At 45.3% G+C, this 20,140-nt stretch overlaps 1 long non-coding RNA gene across 1 annotated transcript in view; it reads left to right on the top strand.

The window, feature by feature from the left end:
* The window catches only part of LOC124182777, a 70,244-nt gene that overhangs the window by 37,505 nt on the left and 12,599 nt on the right, over positions 1 to 20,140 (top strand). Inside the window, exon 2 of the long non-coding RNA XR_006870856.1 lies at positions 11,521 to 11,564. This is a non-coding gene — a long non-coding RNA (uncharacterized LOC124182777). The remainder of the gene's footprint in view (positions 1 to 11,520; positions 11,565 to 20,140) is intronic.

Here is a 20,140-nt window from a genome sequence, read left to right as displayed (position 1 = left end):
AGAGCATGGTATCGTGGCCCGCAAAAGGACTGGCCGTTTTGATCTCCCCCAAAACCGATGTCCGGTCAGTTCACCCTTGACTCGACCACCGTCCACCGCGCCCCTTTCACTAGGTAGGTAGCTTTTACGACGCATAAATATCAAGGGCCCTTCAGAATCCAGACTCCGGTGCACCCTCCGTCCTCGGTATATTATCGGCGATGTTTCCCAAAAGATAGCTCCTGGGTACTTATTAAGATCATGTTCACTTCCATACCTTGGAACAAAGAGATCAAGAACAACTACCGTCCGGGCCGGGCTTGGCCGAAAACGGGACAGTGAAATTAAATGTTTACTCAAGTGCAATGGACGATGATCAAAGTTGACCTCGGTCAAAAAGTCTCCGTCATCTCGGGCTAACAACACAAGCCGAGACACGGAAAGGAGGATTTCATGGATTTGTTTGGGCTACCTAAGATCATCATGGATTATGGTTTTTCTATGGTGAATAAAGTACGAGTAACGCATCTGACCATGGTCACTTCTATTCCGAAGCTATTGAAATGCAGAATTACTGAATTTCCATTTGAGCCCGAGTCTCCGGGTCGCGGCGTGAATGAGATGGGTAATTCCTCGATAACCTCTTCCGCGCCCTCCGGCCGTATAAGAAATTCAGGGAATCGATGCGGATCGCATATTGTCAGGCCATCATCGTGGTCCCCGTTCGAAAGGCGTTTGTGCCCCGCGTCGGTGAGTCCAGGGGGAAGTCTTGTCCCGTCGTGGTGTGGTTCCAATAAAACAGAAACCACTCACAGCCTTTGTGTCGTGGCATACAGTCGCGAACGACAACGCGAACGTAACGCAGCCTAGTGGTTGTTATCGGCCATCAGGTTTTATATCCGTACGAACTGCTGGAGGGGTGAAGAGTAGCAAAGCGAACCCGGTGCAGCGAGGCGGTCCGCCGATCCTCCCTTGTGTGCGTAAAGATGTGTCTCTTCATCTCGCTACCTCTGTATATTATACATCTATAGACTTATGTATATGTACATATACATGATGCCAGAGGTGATTTGAAGGGCCGCAGGGAAGCGATACCGAATGCCGCATGTTTCGCAAAGATTCTACCAAGATTGCCGGGCGTTTTATAGACGAAGAAATGTCGGTTAATAAAAATCAAGAACGATATTACACACTCGCCCAATCCACGATTATCACCGGTATGATATATAGCAGTATGCTCACTCGGTCCCTTTCTCCGATCAATATTCATTCGTTCCTGCCATTCTTTTCCTCTCCTCCTACCTCTTGAAGACTCTACGTGTTTGCTTTTTTTTTTTTTTTTTGTTTTTGAAAATCCACAGAGACTGGACTTGAAAGGTTTTGTTTTTCTTCTGAAATTGTACTCTCTTTAGAAAGATATTCTAACTTTTCTTTTATCAATTCTGGTAAAACTTCAGACTTTTTAAGAGACCGTTTCCCAATATGGTAATACAGCTGGGATTATCACAATCGATTTAATGGCGTTTAGCAAAAATGGAACGAAAAGAAATGTTCGATTGAAGTATTTTCATTGTCTCCGGACCGTTGTTCAGCGTAGGGATGAATAATTTTAACGAAACGCTGTCACGGAAAGGTAACTAATAACGATCTAAGTTGTAGTGTAGGATGAAGAAACGCGAGACAACGAAGTCTATCTTCCACCGAGATACGGGGCTGCAGGGTAAACGTACATGTGTCGATACGCATGGTGCACGGGTTTTTTCACTTGTCCCTAGCTTGAAACATGGTTTCTCAGACCGCTCCGTTAACCATGAACTTGTATATTATACGCGGTACGCCTCGTTCTCTATAATTATTACAATGACCAGTAACACACCACATACTTACCACGGTGGCAATTTATAATTATTTTTACACGCGTATGGACGTATTCAGGTACGTCACGTATGCGATACACCCCGGTTGACTCTGCGGTTTTAAAATTCTCACTACCGGTTCTTTGTCGGTTGCGAGAGGAGAACCCGGGACGGCTGAAAGAATAATGACAGTTTGAATAGAAAGCAAGCAAAAACATTTCCTTGCGCTCTCTCATCGTTTTGCAGAACCGTACCGAGTTCGACTTTTCCAACTTCCACATTGTCGTCAGTTTTAAAGTTTTCCTACGTCACAGTGCTTGGTCCGAGGAACGAGAGATCCATTCCATACGTCATACTTAAACTGAGAAAAGGAGATGGCGGAGAAAAAATATTGAGACATGGACTGGGCACCTTTTCTTGGGGGCAAAATATTTCCAAAACTTTACTACCGGCCGTGACCAATCTGGATGGATCGGGACCAATCCGTCACACCGTCTTCCACCTTTTGTCACGCGTAAAGATGCGCACTATAGGGACAGCCAGGCGCACGTAGGTTGGTACATTAGGTACACGCTGGGTCGGCGGAGCTGCTGGCGGTACCTCGCCTCCTCGAAGGCCTAGTTTTGAGACTACTTAAGTGACTTATGCCCTCGATAAGTCACACCTTTGTATCTACTTACTATGCCTTATCCTTCATACCCGAATGCGGGACTGGAGGATGGACGAGGTTAAATCGGGCATAATTTTAAATGCTCCGTAGAACATTCAACAACAAACACGAGCGTATAACGTGGATGATGAGAGAAAACAATGCACGATTGAATGGAAACGTTGGTCTCGGTCTTTTCAGCCCTTCAAACTTGTACCACACCGTATGCGGGACAAATAGTTTTTCTAGTATCAACGATGAGGTACAGTATTTTCGTACAAAAGATCCATTGAACGAGTGCATCGGATGACGTCGATGATCATTCCTGTGGATTTTTTGGCAATCGTATGATTGTATTGGTTGGGACCAGAGCTGCGGAGTGCAGGGAGGAAGATAGAAACAGATTCCTCTATCGCCTTATTGTTACAAATGAGTAGGCAGTAAATTCGGTTGTCCCCAAGGAGGCAGGCAGCAAGGCGCGGAGCACCCGCTTGTACGGACACGTGTGCGTTAAATCTAACACAAGTGAGTCGGGTATGGAACAGAAATAGACTAGTATACCTACCTATTCCGTTGGCTAGGGTTTTTTTCCTCGTGCTCTTCTCTCTTTTCTAACGTCAGTCAACAAATGTCCCGTACTTTCTTGTGACATTGAAACATGGAGCCGCGGGATTCATACCCCGGTGGTGAACCCCTGCGTCAGCAGTTCACCATAAGGAATCCTCCGCGTATTAGCCGACTCGGTAACCATGTACGAGGACACGGAAGAAATTGGATGAAATTCTAAACGGAATGATCGCAAACATTTACCAGTAACTCCTCCAGGTTTCATTGGGAAGTCGCCTGGTTGGCTGGGAGACGGAGGCTTGAAAAATAGAGAAACGGAGAACGACGACGACTAAATTCGTTGAATTCGTTCTCGGCTCACGGGAGGCGTGCACTGGCGCCACGCGAACCCGAACATATTTTATTGAATTTTCCACTCGAGGAGACACAGACAGGTCTCTGGTTGTCGAATAGATCCCGGAGGTCCGCTACCACGAGCCCCGTATGAATTAACGATGTGGCGGTTGACGTATCGCCTTACGCTCAAACGTATCGTACGATCAAAGCTCACTCGCTATTACGTTTCCTATTAGCTACAGGTTACCCTCGTATCGTATCGTATCTGACCCCCGAAACGCACGCTCGTCGTAGTACGGCGGTGTGGTGTCGAGTTGAAGAAAAGGATGAAAAAGTCTGAGAAAACCAGAAACCGGGGCAACTGTCAAGGCAAGTGTACAAACTTTACTATACGATTGTAAAAACACCCGCCGATGGATGGATCGGGTTACTCTCCAAGTCGGGGGAAACGACACATACGCGTACCTTATACATAAGCGCTCCTATCGAGTGCCAGTTAAAACGGAGAGTTGGAACCGTCCGTATGTAGGATGAAATCTCTCGTTATACGACAACGAGATAAAAATCTTCAGCTCGGCAGACAACCGTGTGACGTATGCAAGCGGACGCGCACGGTCACTTATGGGTTGAAAATCCTACGCATGATCGCTGCACGGCTCGGAAGAGCATAATAGTTAGTTAGAAGTTATTGTGCACCGTTAGAGACACGCGCGCGCTGGGGCTGCGTTACCAACACCCTGCGTTGGCCCTGGTACACCTCGACAATGGAAGTTCTTCCTCAGCCTCGATGTACACACACGCATAATACCGACTATTAAGAATTACCGGGCGTTGTGCATTTATCCACCGAACCGAAGGGTTTTAACTTCACGGTATTTCAACCATGATTTCCCCGTTACCAGGGCATTGCCCGACATTTGTAGTAAATTCATGCAACCGTGGCTATTCTTAATTCTTCCTCGATGCTCGCGTACCATCTATAACCCTGATGCGGGGACTCGCCGACCGAAAAAGATTACATATATTTTAACGCTTTTTTGTCACGGGCTATTCGTCAAAAGCTTCCAGCGCTCATCGTACTGCGGCATCTCTGCGCATAAATTAGTACCGGCAGAGTTACAAGTTTTGAAAAATAAATGAAAAAGATTCGACGGGAGGCAAAGAGGAGGAAAAAAAATTCAAGGTTACGATTTCGAATGGAAAGCCTTACTTCGCGGACTGTGCGGTGTGCGCGCACAGAATTTTCGGGACAGCTTAACGCAGTCAATTTTTTCCGTCCGTCCCGCTAACTGTTCTTTCCTCTTTTCGCTTCCTTTGCGTAATTCTCAATTTTCCACCGTAGCACCGGGAAGGAAGAAGACCTCACCCAGGATGATGGCAGGGAATGAGAAGCAGTGGTACTAGGCATTCAAAAGACTGTCGGCATTCCTGTGACGGCACTCTGCCTAAAAGGCATAAATATTTTGCCTACAAAGCTGATCGTTATGGTCATACTAAGTCTTTTACAACCTTCTTAACCTTAACGGTTTAAGGCGGGACCATGCAGCGCAACTTGCGACGTAACTAAATGTACGCTTTTGCTACCCGCCTAACTATCTACCTTCACATTTATTCCAACCACCCGTTGAGCGCGCGAGGCTGGAATGGCAGGATGCAGACTCGCCGCGTTACACTGCACAAACGCTTGCCAAAGCGTTGCACATCCAGACGTTCGGTAGCCCAGCGCAGTAACCGGACTTTGACGATCAGTATATTGTTTACAGTCGAGTTCCTTCAGGCAAGCCTTGCACTCTGGGGACGTTTCGACCACGGTCAAAATCCCGATTTTTTTACACGAGCGATTGAGGTTAACCCGGAGAATGAATGCGGCGGGATACTCTTTAGTTTTTCCAATAATATCCTCTCTTCCTCCACTGGTCGCAGGTAAACTCAGGCCGTCAGTCAAAGCCGGAGTCAAAGTTTTACTACGACTGGTATTGCGTTGGCTGGTAGGTAACAAGCATCCGTCCATCGTTCTGTCTAGCGATCAGCGTTTTACAACTCCGTTGCGAAAGTATCGTTGCGACGCGTCGTGGCTCTTCGGTTTCAGGTATATGCCCTAATCGTACCCGTTGCACTCTATCCTCGGATAATCGCAGGGTCAATAGGCGACAGGCGTCAGTCGCCTTTCGACTTCTGTCTATTGGTCAGTCTCGTCGGCGGACCGATCGACCACCCAGGCGGAACGCCAGTTAGCGGCGGTTCCATTTTCGAGCTTCTGGGCCACCAAAATTGCGGACTGTTTCGAACCAGATTCCCGTATCGAATCTTCCCCTGACCTTTTTCAAATCGCTCGACAATGGACCAACGTTGCTGTATACAAAACATGTACAATTCAGGTATGTCGGTCAAATTGAATGGGAAACTGCCGCCAAAGAGTGTACCGACTTGGTATTGACATGTCAACCTCTCTGTCGTCGGTAGTCGAAGATAAATTTTCGCCATGTCGGCAAAACTCTCTCATGATTTTTTTCCGTACAGCTAAACAATAAGCACGAAGAGCTTACCTCACGAAACGGTTCGTGCAATGGTGGAGAAAAACAAGATTCTTATCTAATTCAATTGAGGTTGTAACACACGACGTAAAAAGATCTCCCGAGGTGGTGTTGGAGTTGATTTGAAAACTTGCTGATTGACGGCATCGTGGACTCGAGGAAAGAAAAACTCCTAGCGCTCAGTTCAGGGTCACATAATTCACGAAAAATTTAAAACGTAGTCATTTTTCGAACGTGCCATTTCTGGAAAAATAGTTTGAGTCTCAATCTCCTATAACTTCAATGTTAATAATCTATAACGTATGAGATAAACTTAAAAGACGTTGCTTACGTCGATCAATCGCAGCCACTTTGCGTAATCGGTAAACGGTGGTTGTAGAATAGAAATTTGAGATGTTTTTCAATCACTTTCTCCAGCGCTCACCGTAAGTCGTGATAGTAGATCTGCGTTCAAATGTCTTGGTTCACAATTTCTGCATGCACATTTCCACGGACATGCGTAATTACGCAGGGTTATGATCGAACGTCCAGTTATTCTGCGTTGCAGCCTCGCGCGCCGCTGCACGGCTATAAGAGTATGCGAAATGTTCACCGCCAATACTTTTCAAGTCTTCGTCGAGCCCATTATTGTTATTATTGTTATTATAGTTATTAACGTTTTATCGCGCGAATTTCGTAATAACGACTGAATATACCTACCCGGCTGATTGCGATGTTTTTCTACCTCGCTCACTCGCTCGCCCAGTCATACGGCAAGCGGTTACGTAGGCCGACGGCAAACACATAGGAACTTTTGCACCGCATATACAGCGGCATTGCATCCACGCACGTGGAAAAACAGCTTTCCCTCGACGGCTCAGGCAGCCCAAGGTACCTCAAGCTATCGTATAGAGACGTACGTAGAATTGTGTATGTAAATATGCATGCATAAATATCGCTTCTAAAGGTCTGCGTCTAACCCGTCTCGAAAGAAATTGTTGAAAAAGATCGCCCCTCTGCCTTTCACGTAATTTTAGAACGAGCCGTTGCGTCCCTCGGGTAAATAAATATATATATATACAAATGTACATCCAATAAAACAATTCCTTGCTCTCACATTTTTCTACTTTTCACGCAAACCCTTGCCTACCAATTATCGCGCGTCGAGACGTGGGCGCATCTGTAAGTGTACACGGAGAGAACAAGTACGTGGTGGAAAACCAGGTGGCTGGGTACGTAAGATAAGGAGAGAAGGTGTTTATTAGTGAAATGAAACTCGTCTAGCATAAGTTGCGTCCGCATACAATTTCTGCACGGGTCTTGGGTGAGTGGAGCTGTTTCCAAGTGGTATTTCACTATTTGATTGCATGGTATTACGTAGGAGTTTGTTGTCCCCCATACACACATCTCCCTCCCCTCTCAGTCTTTCTATTTTTTTTGCTTCCCAGTACCGCCGAGAGATCTATTGCCGCTGAGCAGTAGCGGCGTGTATGTAACTTGTCTTACTCAATCCGGTATTGACCGGTCGCCATTTTACAACTAGAAAATCTTACCAAATTTTCCCGCGCAAACAAATCACACGCTGCATGCAATCACTTTACGCAGTGTTGCAAGGACTGAGAACTTACAACTCTTCGCTACGTGATTATCGTTCGATTTTTATCAGGCATGTGATGACAGAATTCATGAATCATCAAGCGTCGGTGAATTAAATTTGGAGAGAAGCGATGTGCCAACGTTATAAGAAAAGGCGGAGGAACGACATCGAGCTCAACGCAATCCATGCACGTCCTCGTCATTCGCAAGGCGCGGTGTTTTTCTGTGTTTCAAAAAGTCGCGAGAATGGATGAATGGAAGTAACATGTCGGTTCGCCAGCTGGGAGCCGATGATGAGGCTTACAGCTCTGCGAGTCCAACCGGAATGAAAGGGACGCGTTTGCAGCTACCGGTTTCTCTGCTTACCTTACGAAGCGCGCCTCGGTTGACGGTACCGGTGTTTCTTGGTCAAGTAGAACATCCTTGGCTAATGACTCGGTCAGCTGTTCGATCGCTGCTGAGAATCGGCATTCCTAATGCTAAAGTGAAAACTCTTTCTTCGTTACGTACGGCAGACATGAAACGTTGGCTGTAAGGCGATAGGTAAAAAGGCTCTCTTGCGAATAAATATCCTGTTCGATCCGACTGGCGAATTAGGAGGAAACCTGAGTCAGCAAGCTTGGTAAAATTTTATTTATTTCCACCTATCTTCGCGATAAATTGACGGTGGTGATCATTAATTACTCGCCGGGGAGACTCCGAGTACGATTTCTGGGAACCTCGTCTCTCTCCTTGACGAGTATTTGCGAGGATCGTTTCGACGTGACACGAGGCAGGCGGGGTAGTGGCTGCCGTGAAAGAAAAGTTTACGAGATCCAGGAGGAGCAGTGGCGTCGTGGGTTAATTCAATCAGGCTAAAGTCCCGACCTTACTCCGGAAACTCGGTGGCGGGTCTTTCGCGATTAGGAGACCCGATCCCAAACAATTTGATCTCGATAAAACTGGAGGTAAAAAAAGGTCGGCCGTTCGCCCGGGGCTCAGACAAATTGCCAGCCGATTCCGAACCGAATTACTTATACCTATAGCTAGGAGTTCCTCTGCCCTGCAGAGTTCGACTCTCCAATCTAATGAATAAATAAACGTTAAAAATTATGTGTCCAGGTGAATGTATCTCCTCTTATTTGTCTCAGGAACGGTTGAAATTTGTCGGACACAAAAAGCTTTCGTTTACTTCTAACAATAGGCGGTGCACTTATAACGTGAAATATGAAATGCGTTTCCATATCTGCGTAGTTTGTTTTTGAGTATACGTGAGTGGTTGTCCTAAGGTATTAAGTGGTTTCCCTTGCCCGATAAATGGTCAACAATAAGACGAAAGAAAGTGAAGCTAGTATTTGGGTCGGAAAATATGATTGTTTTGGTAATTAGTGTTATCGGTAGCCAACCCATTAGAGCAAAAGTCGGTGGAAACAAACTATGACCAAGTAAGTCTCGAGTGTCGATAAAGGAGAAAGGCGATGTCGCGTAGATGGGAATAAGTAAGAGGATCAGCTGACGAAGAGGTACGAGCACGAAGGTCCTCCTGGAAGACATTACCATTTTTCAGAACTATCCATCACATTTCAATCCATTTCACTCGTTGGCTATCCGCCGTTGCATGCTTATGCGTGCCGAGTTGTTAGTCCGATACATTGGTCGTCCTGCAACGAGGTGTCTTCATCTAAAAGTAAACACCGAGTGTGGGTTCGAGGCACATACAGAGAGTGTGCACAGTACATCGATCCGGCATGAGCAGAGGATGTTAATTTCCGTGAATTGGCTTCAATTTCCGTGTAACCAATTGTGGAATCAACAACGCGTTACAAACTGGTTTATCAGCAGTGAGTTGCCGGTTGCCCGGAGAGTCGTAGTCCGGGCGGCCCTTCTGCCTCCGCATTTCTCGTCGGCGAAGCCGTGGAATGAGTTTGGCGCCCATGCCGATATCTCATGGCCTCGCCGTTACCTACTCCGTGGTGTGTTTATACCACGTACACTTGATACTGCCGTATAACCTATTACGTATTACGTAGTACGCTTCGCCTCCTCCTCTTCCCCAGTCCATCTACGCGTACGCGGTGTAGGTATCTATAATACGAAACTCCCTGTAACACAATAACTGTGTCATCTCTACTTCGTTCTCTTACTGTTCCTAACGCTGCTACTACAGCCACCGAGTTGATTGGATCCACTTAACGGCGCGTATACGCCATGCAACGTTACTGCTCTATGGTGTATGCCATACACCCGGGTGTTGCATCGCACATTCGTATGGCTAGCGATGAGATTGAACACTCCGTGGTCTCGATCAACTTCAGTCCAGAAGAGTGTTGTATGCACAAGTTTGCTCTCGTGCTGTTTTTCCAAACTTTGGTCAATCCTGATTAAAGTACCCTTGATTAAGGATTCCGAAGTTTCAAATTCTACGTCAAATCAATCCTAGTTTGCAGTAAATATGAGTGGTCCTAAGATCGCACGATCTGATAATGTCGTCCCGTCGTAACACCTTGACTAAGCTAAAACGTAATAACTTGAACCATATAAAATTAGTCTAAAACTGAACGTTGGATCCGAGTGTGGCGTTTGTTTGATGTCAGAGGGCGGTCATAGTCGTCACTGTTTGGTTCAAAATAGTATAAGGCCAGCTCGGGCGACCTTAAGTGGACTTTGCTAAGTAACATGGGGGGGCTGGCCTAATGACTCGAGAGGCCTAGATTATTTTATTATCACTCCGTCAGTGATTTTGGTACGGCGATCGTAAAACAGCCCCCTTTGTTAATCAGATACGGTTCAACGGCAGCTTTACAACCGGGTGATCCGGTCCGGTTTCACTTCATCCGATTATCACGCGATTTTGAAGTATAGGTACGGAAAGACGATTCCCTCGCCGACAAATAATTCACCAACAAATTTTCTAACCCGATATCCTGCTCCGAAAGCCGACACCTCGTGCCGCAAATTTCGCATTTCATAAGCAGAGAAACAGAATCACATCTCGGGATGTCCAGAGAGACTTTCGAGGCCTGTTGGCACGGTTTCAACGCTCGAGCGGTACGGTGATCAGCGGGTGTAATTAGCCGGCGAACTAGCGTGTCGTAGATAAATGAATAATCCATCTACAAGTGTACGGTAACGTGGCTGAACAGCCATTCAGGTTGTAAGTACAGCTACAGGAACGGTTCGATAAACGACGCCGGGCGGTGTTTAATTAATTAAGGAAGGTAAATGACAAGCAAACTTCGGACACACTCGCGTGCCTGCGAAGGCACCCACGCACGCACACGCGAACACACAGATACGAGATTTCTCGCCGTTTCAATCGCTGCACCTCATTGTAATAACGCAAATTACGCAGTTCACTACGCACTGGATATCTATCTTGTAATAGGTGGATAGGTGGGTTTGTACGCTGCAGCCAGCACCGCCTGTTTCTATTACACTTCGTCCAGCTGAACGTGTAGGTTGTTCGTTGGGTGTGAGGGCACGTGGTGTACAACGACTACAAAGAATACCGTTAGCTAGATCTGTCCGTCGGTCTGTCCTTCGTATTTCACTATCGCCGTCTCTCTTCATCTCCGGCCTCTCGATCGTCGTTCGCAATTCTACAATCAACTACGATTGCACTGTAAGCCACACTCGTAATTAATTATACAAAACCCACACGGATCGCCGCGTGAGCCGTGTGTAACCCGAAGGCGCGGGGTCGACGGGATATTGAGAGGAAGGAATCGATCGTTAACTTGCGGATAAATCAACGAGCGTGGCAAGAGGAAACAGCGGGTTAAAAAACAAAATAAAAAAAAATAAATAATTGCAAATTGATGAACCTAATAACCATCGTTTGATTTTATAAAATTTTATAACCATCCGGGTAAACTTTGCTGTCCAAATATTTGACGATTCAATTCTCGCACGATTACCGAATCAATTTCACTTTCTTCCTGTAAAATTTGTTACTCTTGTTGCGTAAGGATTGAATCTTCATTCTACCTCGGAGAGCGTTTTGAAATCATTTTTAATATCATTTTCTGTGTTCTTTTTTTTTCAGAAACTGACGACTCGTCGAGTTTTGCATATTCAAGCGCTGCACGGGTAAGATTATTTATGGATTCACAGAAACTTTGGCCATAATTTATTTGTAAGCATGGTTGAATCGCGTGTCGGAGAAGCGGTTGGAAGCCGGGCTGTATCTAATGGCTCTGAGTCTTGGGATACCTTTGCATTACAAGTGCTAGAAAACTGAACAATAACCTCGAATTGAATTAGCATTTTTATAATATCCGAGAACCGCTACGCAACGATTAGTAAAACTATATAGTAGTTTCTTTAGCCACACCGCCTTTGCCTTTGCCTTTGCCTTTGCCTAGAACTGCAGCGTTGCGCATTGTTCTTGATAATGACGTCGCTGCACCGTCGAGTAACTTTAACCTTGGCCCAGATATCGCATTACAATTTATCATTTCATTTCCATACTCTGTACATAATTTAACTACCTATGTAAATGTATGTACATATTTTTCACGTTTCACGTTTATACCCTATCTGTACGCGCATTTACCTGCTGCATATTGAGAGTGGAGGAGATTCATTTTCTTTTTTATCCCTGGTCTATGTTAATTTGATTTTATCGATTTCCGTCGTTTCTTCATTTTTAATATTCCTTCTTTTCCTGTAGTCACGCGTCGTTGATAAACTTTAATAAAAAAATCGCTGATATACTTTTTTCACAAAAGTTATCAATAGATTTTCAACTATACGCGGATTTTCAACTCTGCACTACGAATCATACCAAATCCCAATATTTTCACAAATTTCAAATATCTCGTTATCTAGTTACCGAATTTCAAAAACTTCGATTTCATTCGTATGCGCGAGTAAAGCTTGCACGATAATAATCATAAGAACGAGAATCGTCGTAATAGCGAGACAACATTTTTACAATTGCTTTCGTACGATGACTGCTGCACTAACGTCCATTGTCTTTGCCTTATAATGGTCTGTAGCTTATTTCTTATACATACATACACACGCACACACAAACACGCAAGGTAGCTATAAGCAGTTTATTTTTCACTTCCTTTTTTTCTCTCTCTCTTCTCTTTCTCGTTTTTTCTTCTTTCTTACCTTCTTCTATTTTTCTTATATTACGAACAGCTACCGGCTCGCCATACCCATTGCCGGCATACAAACGACTTAATTTCAGCTTAAGCGCCGAGATTGCAACACCAGCGTTACACCGACGCCGTAGACACCTATAAAACGCGATGTCAACAGAACGGGAAGTGAAAATAAATTCTTAATTAATAAAAGAAAAGAAAAACCAATTAACGAGTGAGCCAATATCGATACGACTGCCATTACACTACGAATGCCGAAAATCCGACGACTCTGGTTCTGCTCCCGCTACCTTTCCTTACCGTGAACACACACACACACACACACACACACCTTTCTTTTTCCCATGGGATAGCTTATCCTATGGTATCCTAGACTCCAGTCGTCTCTCGTAATGTAGTTCCGGGTCAAGTTTTTCTGACGGTTCGCGGCTCTACGGTTCTACGACCGTATTTTACAACAGAACGGTCTCTAGTGTAAAAAGTGTAAAAATGAAAAGCGTAATATTAACAATGATGACAATGATCATAATCGTAAAGCATAATAACAATGGCAATGAAAATCAGCAGGGTCCGCGCAATTACCTCGGACCTTTTTACAATTCCCCATTATATGTTTGTACCGCCAGACAATAACTGACGGAGCTCGGATCCCTGACGAGGTAAAAGGCAGGCCTGACACCTGAGTCCGACGCAGAGCCTGACGGGTGGACTCGGTAAAGGGGTTCTTATTCGCCTCGCTAAGTAGGTCGTCCGTATGATAATGTCCGCATTATTGGACCACGCTGAAGGGTTAAACGACGCCTTCGACCCTCCTAAGGGTCGTCAGATTGAACGGGACACCTGAGTCTTTGTTAGAGTTTAATTAATTGAGGGATGTACATGTGCACGTATATATACACCCTCGTATTTACGTGTATGTATAGAAGGACATGTATATAAGTCGCAGCTGATGCTGGTCCTGAAACGATTGGGCAGAGTTGGCGAAAATCGAATGAAATTTGAGAAGTCAAAAATTCCCTCACAAACTTATTATAACCTCACGTCAATCATCCGGAAAGAAAATCGCTGCGATATTCTAAATAGAGATCGAAAAATTTTAAATATCCCCTTTGAAACTATGTGTTTTTTACTCAATTTCCGGAAAAATTCAATCAGATTATAGCGTAAAATCGGCCGTGCGAAGTATTCAGTAATCTATGTTGCCGCCAAGTGGCGCGCGAGTCGGTCACTTCTCGCAAGCGAAGTAATGCCCGCTACATCATTAATATTTACACGAAACGAAAATTTTTGTCGACGCCGGAATCGATAATTGAATAAGTTTGAACGTACGTGAGACGCGAGACGGTTTGTGGCTGGTACGTTCTGAAATCATTCGCGACGGTACTTTGCCGGTGTGGGAAAATAAGCGCAGATACAATTGCACGCGACGCGGTGTACGTTTCGTACCTACGTACACATTCTGGATTTACTTGGAAGTTTATACACTCTGTGTGTGCGTGTGTGTGTGTGTTCGCAGGAGAAAACGAGCCACGATCGTCTACCACTGGTTATACGTGTGTAGAGATATCAACTCCGTTTATCATCCGGCGTCTATAATATACAGTTATACAGCAGAACGTGAGTCTCGAACTGCGGATTCATCAGAATTTTATAATTTCATATTTCATCTCTATTTTATCATATCTTTATACTTCTTATGCAGCAGAATTTCTAACGACAACCACAATCAATGCTCTCTGCGATGTTGAATTTATGCGGGTTGAAAATCTACCGCGTCGCAATATATAGTCCACGGGGTAAATAGCAATGTTGTGTTGGATATATTAACAGCAAAGATTTTTACCTTTGCATACAATTTCATCTTGCCTGTATACAGCTGCAGAGTTTTCACGCCAATATACTTTGTTATATAGAAAATAAAAAAAAGAAGAATATATCCTGCTGAATTGTGTTTGTTCACGCGAAGTTTAACTGCATAAGAGAACCGCACGGTGGAAATATTGTGCAGAGATAAAAAAAAAAAGAAAAAATGTAGGGATATTAAAATTTACTGTTTTAACAACTGCCGCAAATCCCAGTATATAACCGCGGTAAGTGAGAATAATAATTAACCATTGCATTTTAGTATTTATTATTTATTATCGCTGGCGTTTCTCGGAGTGCTTATAACAATTATTTTACACCTGCGTATAGACGCAATTTGCGCGCAGGGATAGATACCACGTATGTGTACGTACATGCACGTACTCGCAGAGGTGGCAGTACCAGCGACTATACGGAACAGTAAAGTACTCCCAGTCTAGAGAACGATATGTATGTAAGGTACAAGTCAGATGTTAATTAAGGCCAAGGAGTGGAAACTGCTGCAGGTATTTGTAAACTCGTGTTGCAACGGCTACTTGCAACTTGCAAGCATCATAAGCTGCAGCTACTGATATTGCCGCTGCCGACGAGCTGCGAGAAGTTACATACCTAATTGTAAGAAATAGCCACCGGAGCTGAGATGCACCGGGTACGAGATCGAGAAATATCATAAGACTCGTGAATCCGCCGAACCAAGAATCGAAAATAGACTGTTCTCCAAGTTTGTTGCACAATTGCATTGTTTCGTCACGGCTTATATCCCCGTCGGTTCTAATACCGTGGCTCTTTTTTTCGTAAAGGGATTTTATTTCATTAATCTCCTCGTGCTTTTTTTGTTTTTTTTTCTATCTTCTTTACCGAGCTTCCCCGCGTCAGCATGTATGCGTGTAGGACTTTACAAGTGGATCCTGACGTGCCCAGAGGGACGCGCGAGCTCTTTCGACACTCGAATTTCAATCTCGGTTTAGAGACAGGGCTAGAGAACGAGAGGTAGAGAGAGAGATGGAATGAGAGAGAGAGAGAGAGAGAGCAAGGAAGAAAGAGACAGTAAACGCGGGCACCAGGAACGAATCAATCCGTATCCAACGGTGTACAGGATGTTCAAAAATTCATACACATCGCCCACGTGCAGATAGAAAGGATTCAGCATTGGAAGGAACGTTTCTTTAAAATATCCTTACGATCTTTGTCGCTTGTCGAACAACGATTAGGGGGGAAAAAAACATTTTATTTTCGTCACGCTTGACGGCTCGTTGGTCGAACGAATATATCGGATGCTTGTACAAACCACTTTTCTGCTTGACTGCAGGGGAGACCTTCTGGTGTAATATCGAGGATTGATTAATTACTTGGATCTCTTCGTCCGCGATGACGATTAGTGTTCCAGTTTCGATCGGGCGTGAATCGCGAAATCTCAATCCGAGTTCCGAATCGTTGGGTTGATCATTTGACGAGGCAGGTTCTATGAACTTTTATGCAAAGCAGGGAATTCGGGTCGAGGAACTCGTACCCGACTCACAGCCGCAGAGCACCCACATATATGGACACACGTCTATGCATGCCGTGCACGTATACGTATAGATATATTCGTGCGGTTGCCTTCGCGCGCCGGGTGACAGCGAGAAGAACGTTATTATTATACCACCTCTCGTACTTCCTGATAATATATGGACGCGTATACATGCACACATCAGAGTTTCGCTATGATAATGCTGATGCAGTGGCGCGAATTGTGGAAAAATTTTGCCAAACCGGGTCCTCGACCCTCGCACTTATATTTAGTACTCACATTGCTGTATTATCTGACATGGTAATACTGCAAACTTCGCGATAGTATGTGTATTCAAACGGAATCTCGCAACTTGCTCCTATTTGTCTAGCCGCAGACCGCAAGTATGCGGAAATTTATATGTAATATCATACGTGTTATATACGTATATACGTATAATATATACGTTTGTATATTTGTACAGCGTGCACTGCATTTACGCGTGTGTTTATAATAAGAAAAGTTGCGTCAAAAATACACAGGGTATTTGACGACACGTGTGGAATCTAAGGAGTGGTTAAACGAACTCGAAAAAGCTCTGGAAGCATGACAGTTTCGGTAACACGTGTGCCGTGAAATTTATGCGAGTCAATCGATGGTAATTACCACAAACAACTAGTCTACATTTTGACAAAAATTTCCATGTAGAACTTGGTCCGGAACTAATAGCTCCGATGACGATCATCTGAGGGATACTAATGACCAACTGGATATTAATCGATTGAGTTATTGGTCGTTAAGTCGAGACCGCTCGTTAATTATTGATGGCAAGTTGTAACGGAAGGTGACGTTTCTTCCACCTAGCCACCTGTGCTCATACCTCTGGGTAACGACGACGTAATTTATTTGCTGAGATAGGTTATCGTCGACTAAGGTCACTGCAATCATTTCCCGTAAATGCACTGCATCATATCACCCGTAATCTTACCCACATAAAAGTCCATGTATATACGATATTCATATCACTTTTATACTCTGTCATCCGTTGCCTTTCTGCTGCTAGTCAGGCTGTTGTATTCAGGATTGCCGCTCTTGATTCTAACGTTTTCAAAGTTGTAAAACCTCTGAAACAGCGATGACGTTCCGCGGAACGTTTGGACTCCAATGGAGCATATTTTCACGTTTCTTTCGTAATCCAAATCCGAGACACCTGAAGCCATAATATGAAACTGCAATAGATTTAACACGATATTCAGGATCGAATTGACAAGTTCGATATCTGAAAAGGAAATCCTGTGCAGGTATCAGCACGGTATCTTCCTTTGACATACGAGTAAGTAGAGAGAGAAAGTGAGAGGAAGTGAGTCAGAAATCAGGCGAAGATTATATCGATTTTCTCGAAACTTTTTTTTTCTTTTTTTTTTGGTCCATTCCAACATCCAGATGCACCCGTGATGACGACCACGAATTTTCAATCACTGCTGGGTAACCTCATCTACTTGGACAGGGCGACTCGTCTAACCCCCAGGTGTGTGTTATTATACCTGGGGGAGTCGTGGCTTGTTGTATTTCGTAATGTTATGGTTCGAACTTCTGGAGGTGTTTGTACCGACCCGTGCAGGCTGAGACACGTATTCCCTGCCCTTTCCCTTCCCCTCCTCCCTCTCCTCCTCCTCCTCCTCCACCCCCTCCTCTTCCCGACACAACCGCTGCACGCAGCTCTCCCCTCCTCTCCTCTCAACGCACCAACCCAAGCCTCCACCTCCTCCCTCTCCGTACACGAGCCTTCGGCTATCTGGTTCCTTATCTCTCTGGGCTTCTCCCTCTTTCTCTATGCCCCTTGTTTTTTTCTCTCCTTCTCTCTCTCGCACTCCTCGATCTCTCGGGTACACCTACCCGCGGGATACGATCCTGCAGGGGACGGGACGGACGCTCGGTGTGCGCGAGTAAAACCGTCCTTGATCCCGGGCCACGCTTCGTACGTTAGCAGTCTTCTCTTCTCTCCTCTCATCTCATCTCCTCTCCTCTCCTCTGCTCTCCTCTCTTCATCGCTCTTCTACTCCTCCACTCTCCACTCTTCCTCCCCTCCGTAGTCGTTTCTTTTCTCTCGACGATCGGTCGCCTCTCTTTTCATCCAACACTGCCTGGGCCCATTCTCCAACCCGCAACACGTGTTGCACGGTGACGTCAGAGGACACAGAGTCACGGAAGACCGGGGTGCTGCCCCCTGGCATTGTACCTGTGTGCTTATATTCTTCCTAGACCCGAGGCTGCGAGCGAGTACGCCGGTTATGCCATCCCTCTTGCGGGAGTAGATCCAACTGTAAGATCACTTACACACAATACCACATGGATGAAACGACAAAAGACGGCAATTTTTGTTTTTCATGGTCAATGAAAATCTAGGGTCACACAACTTTTCTTTGTACACGGAGGCGTACGATTCGTATATGTGAAAAAATCGGCACATTCGAAGGTTCTCTTTTGTTGAGATGACGTCTACTTCTGTTCTACCTGCATAGATATCTCATCGGGCATAATTCGGGACCAACTGAGTATTAACGAAAAATCGGGCATACCCTCGTGAGAGGGTACGGTCGGTGTTTTCATTTACTGTTAGTTTTCATTCGGTATGCATAAGATAGACGCATGTATAATCCTTACCTGCCCGAGCGAACGAGCTAACTAACCTCCGGCATCGTTCAGAGTATAATACATGTAACCGATTTGCATGGAGAGCCATTGCAACCCGGCGACGTTTACCCATGATACTAATGAGGATAAATAATAACGTTAATCTGTGACCTCGCGCTCGACGCAGACGCGAGACGCCGTTCTAAGCATCGGATAATTCCACGCCAGTCTCCCTGACGCCATCCAAAGATCCCTATAGCTGCGTGGTGTTTGCGTGCGCTTGTGTTTGTGTAGGTACCGCCGTGCAACGAGGAGCTATGTAGCTGCCAACGCTTAACCATGAACCCGCCTAAAGGCCCCGTGTCCACCGTCAGAGAAACTGTCTCTTAAGTAGCTGGTGTATTTCGAATGCGAGCAATGGTCGAACATATATATGTGGGATTTGTAAGGGGGCTCGCTGACTACGTTGGAGACCAGACGGTGGCCAACTGTCCACCGCAGTGGCAAAGTCCATCGAAAACGGATCGGGAAGAGGGTCGACCGAAAATGTCAGTTTCCTCGGAATTGCCGTTGAAGTGATTCTGCACTCTTTAACACGGTGCAGTGGTCTCGCAGCGGTTGCATGGGGCTTCTCCAAATCTCCGTATCTATTTTTCTAGCTTAAAAGCGTCGCCCCAACTACTCGAAGACCCCGAGTCACTGGGGAGAAACAACATCAACACGAGGTGCAGAGGAGCGTATTATACACAGTGTAATGTGCGACGTCAAGCGGGAGAGGAGGAGGAGGAGGAGGAGGAGGAGGTGGTGGTGGAGACCACGAATACCACAATCGTTTCTATAACACTCTTATAGGTGTATACAGTGCCTGTCAGCTCTTACGCTCCTCGTGGCGGACGCATACGAGGCGGTATAACGCGAAGGCGAAGGAATCTAAAATTAGAAATGTTAATCGCCTTAGGAGTGGTCCGTTAGTTTCACTGCCTTTATCACGCTCATCGGGATCTCTGATCCCTCGTTTACACCAGTTCTCGGCTATTTCTTCAGTCCCGAGACCAGCTTGATTCCAAAACTTGTCATAAAACTATTCTCGCTTGCCAGGGCATCAATTATCAGGCTAATACGATTGGATTGTGAGAGTGACGGTGAGTATTGGCATCGTAATTACCTAATATGCAGGTATAGCCGAGTGCTCTGGGATGAACACTTTTTTCGTTCATGTAAGTGGCTGGTTAGTATTTTTGTCCTCTGATCCGAAACGCATCCTCGGATCTTCTTCGTCGTTTTATCTACTACGCGACATTTCGTTTCGAACAAAGAATCACCACGTATGATCGGTTGTTATGGTGATGGTACATCATAACGAATGAGAAGAGTACGTATACGTTGTATACAAACACACACCGAGAAGCTACAGGGAGAGATTGTAGCTTTGTGTGGTGTGGTGCGGTGTGTGGTTCTTAGGAGTCCAAGGCTAACACCTGCATCTAACCCCACCATCGACGTATTCCAGGGAGAACAGTGCTGATACCCCGTTCCCTTGGTTGCAGTCTCTGGCATCGAGCATC

This window comes from Neodiprion fabricii, chromosome 5 (genome assembly GCF_021155785.1).
Source record: "Neodiprion fabricii isolate iyNeoFabr1 chromosome 5, iyNeoFabr1.1, whole genome shotgun sequence".
Classification (NCBI taxonomy): Eukaryota; Metazoa; Arthropoda; class Insecta; order Hymenoptera; family Diprionidae; genus Neodiprion; species Neodiprion fabricii.
This window is presented reverse-complemented; position numbering and strand designations above follow the sequence as displayed.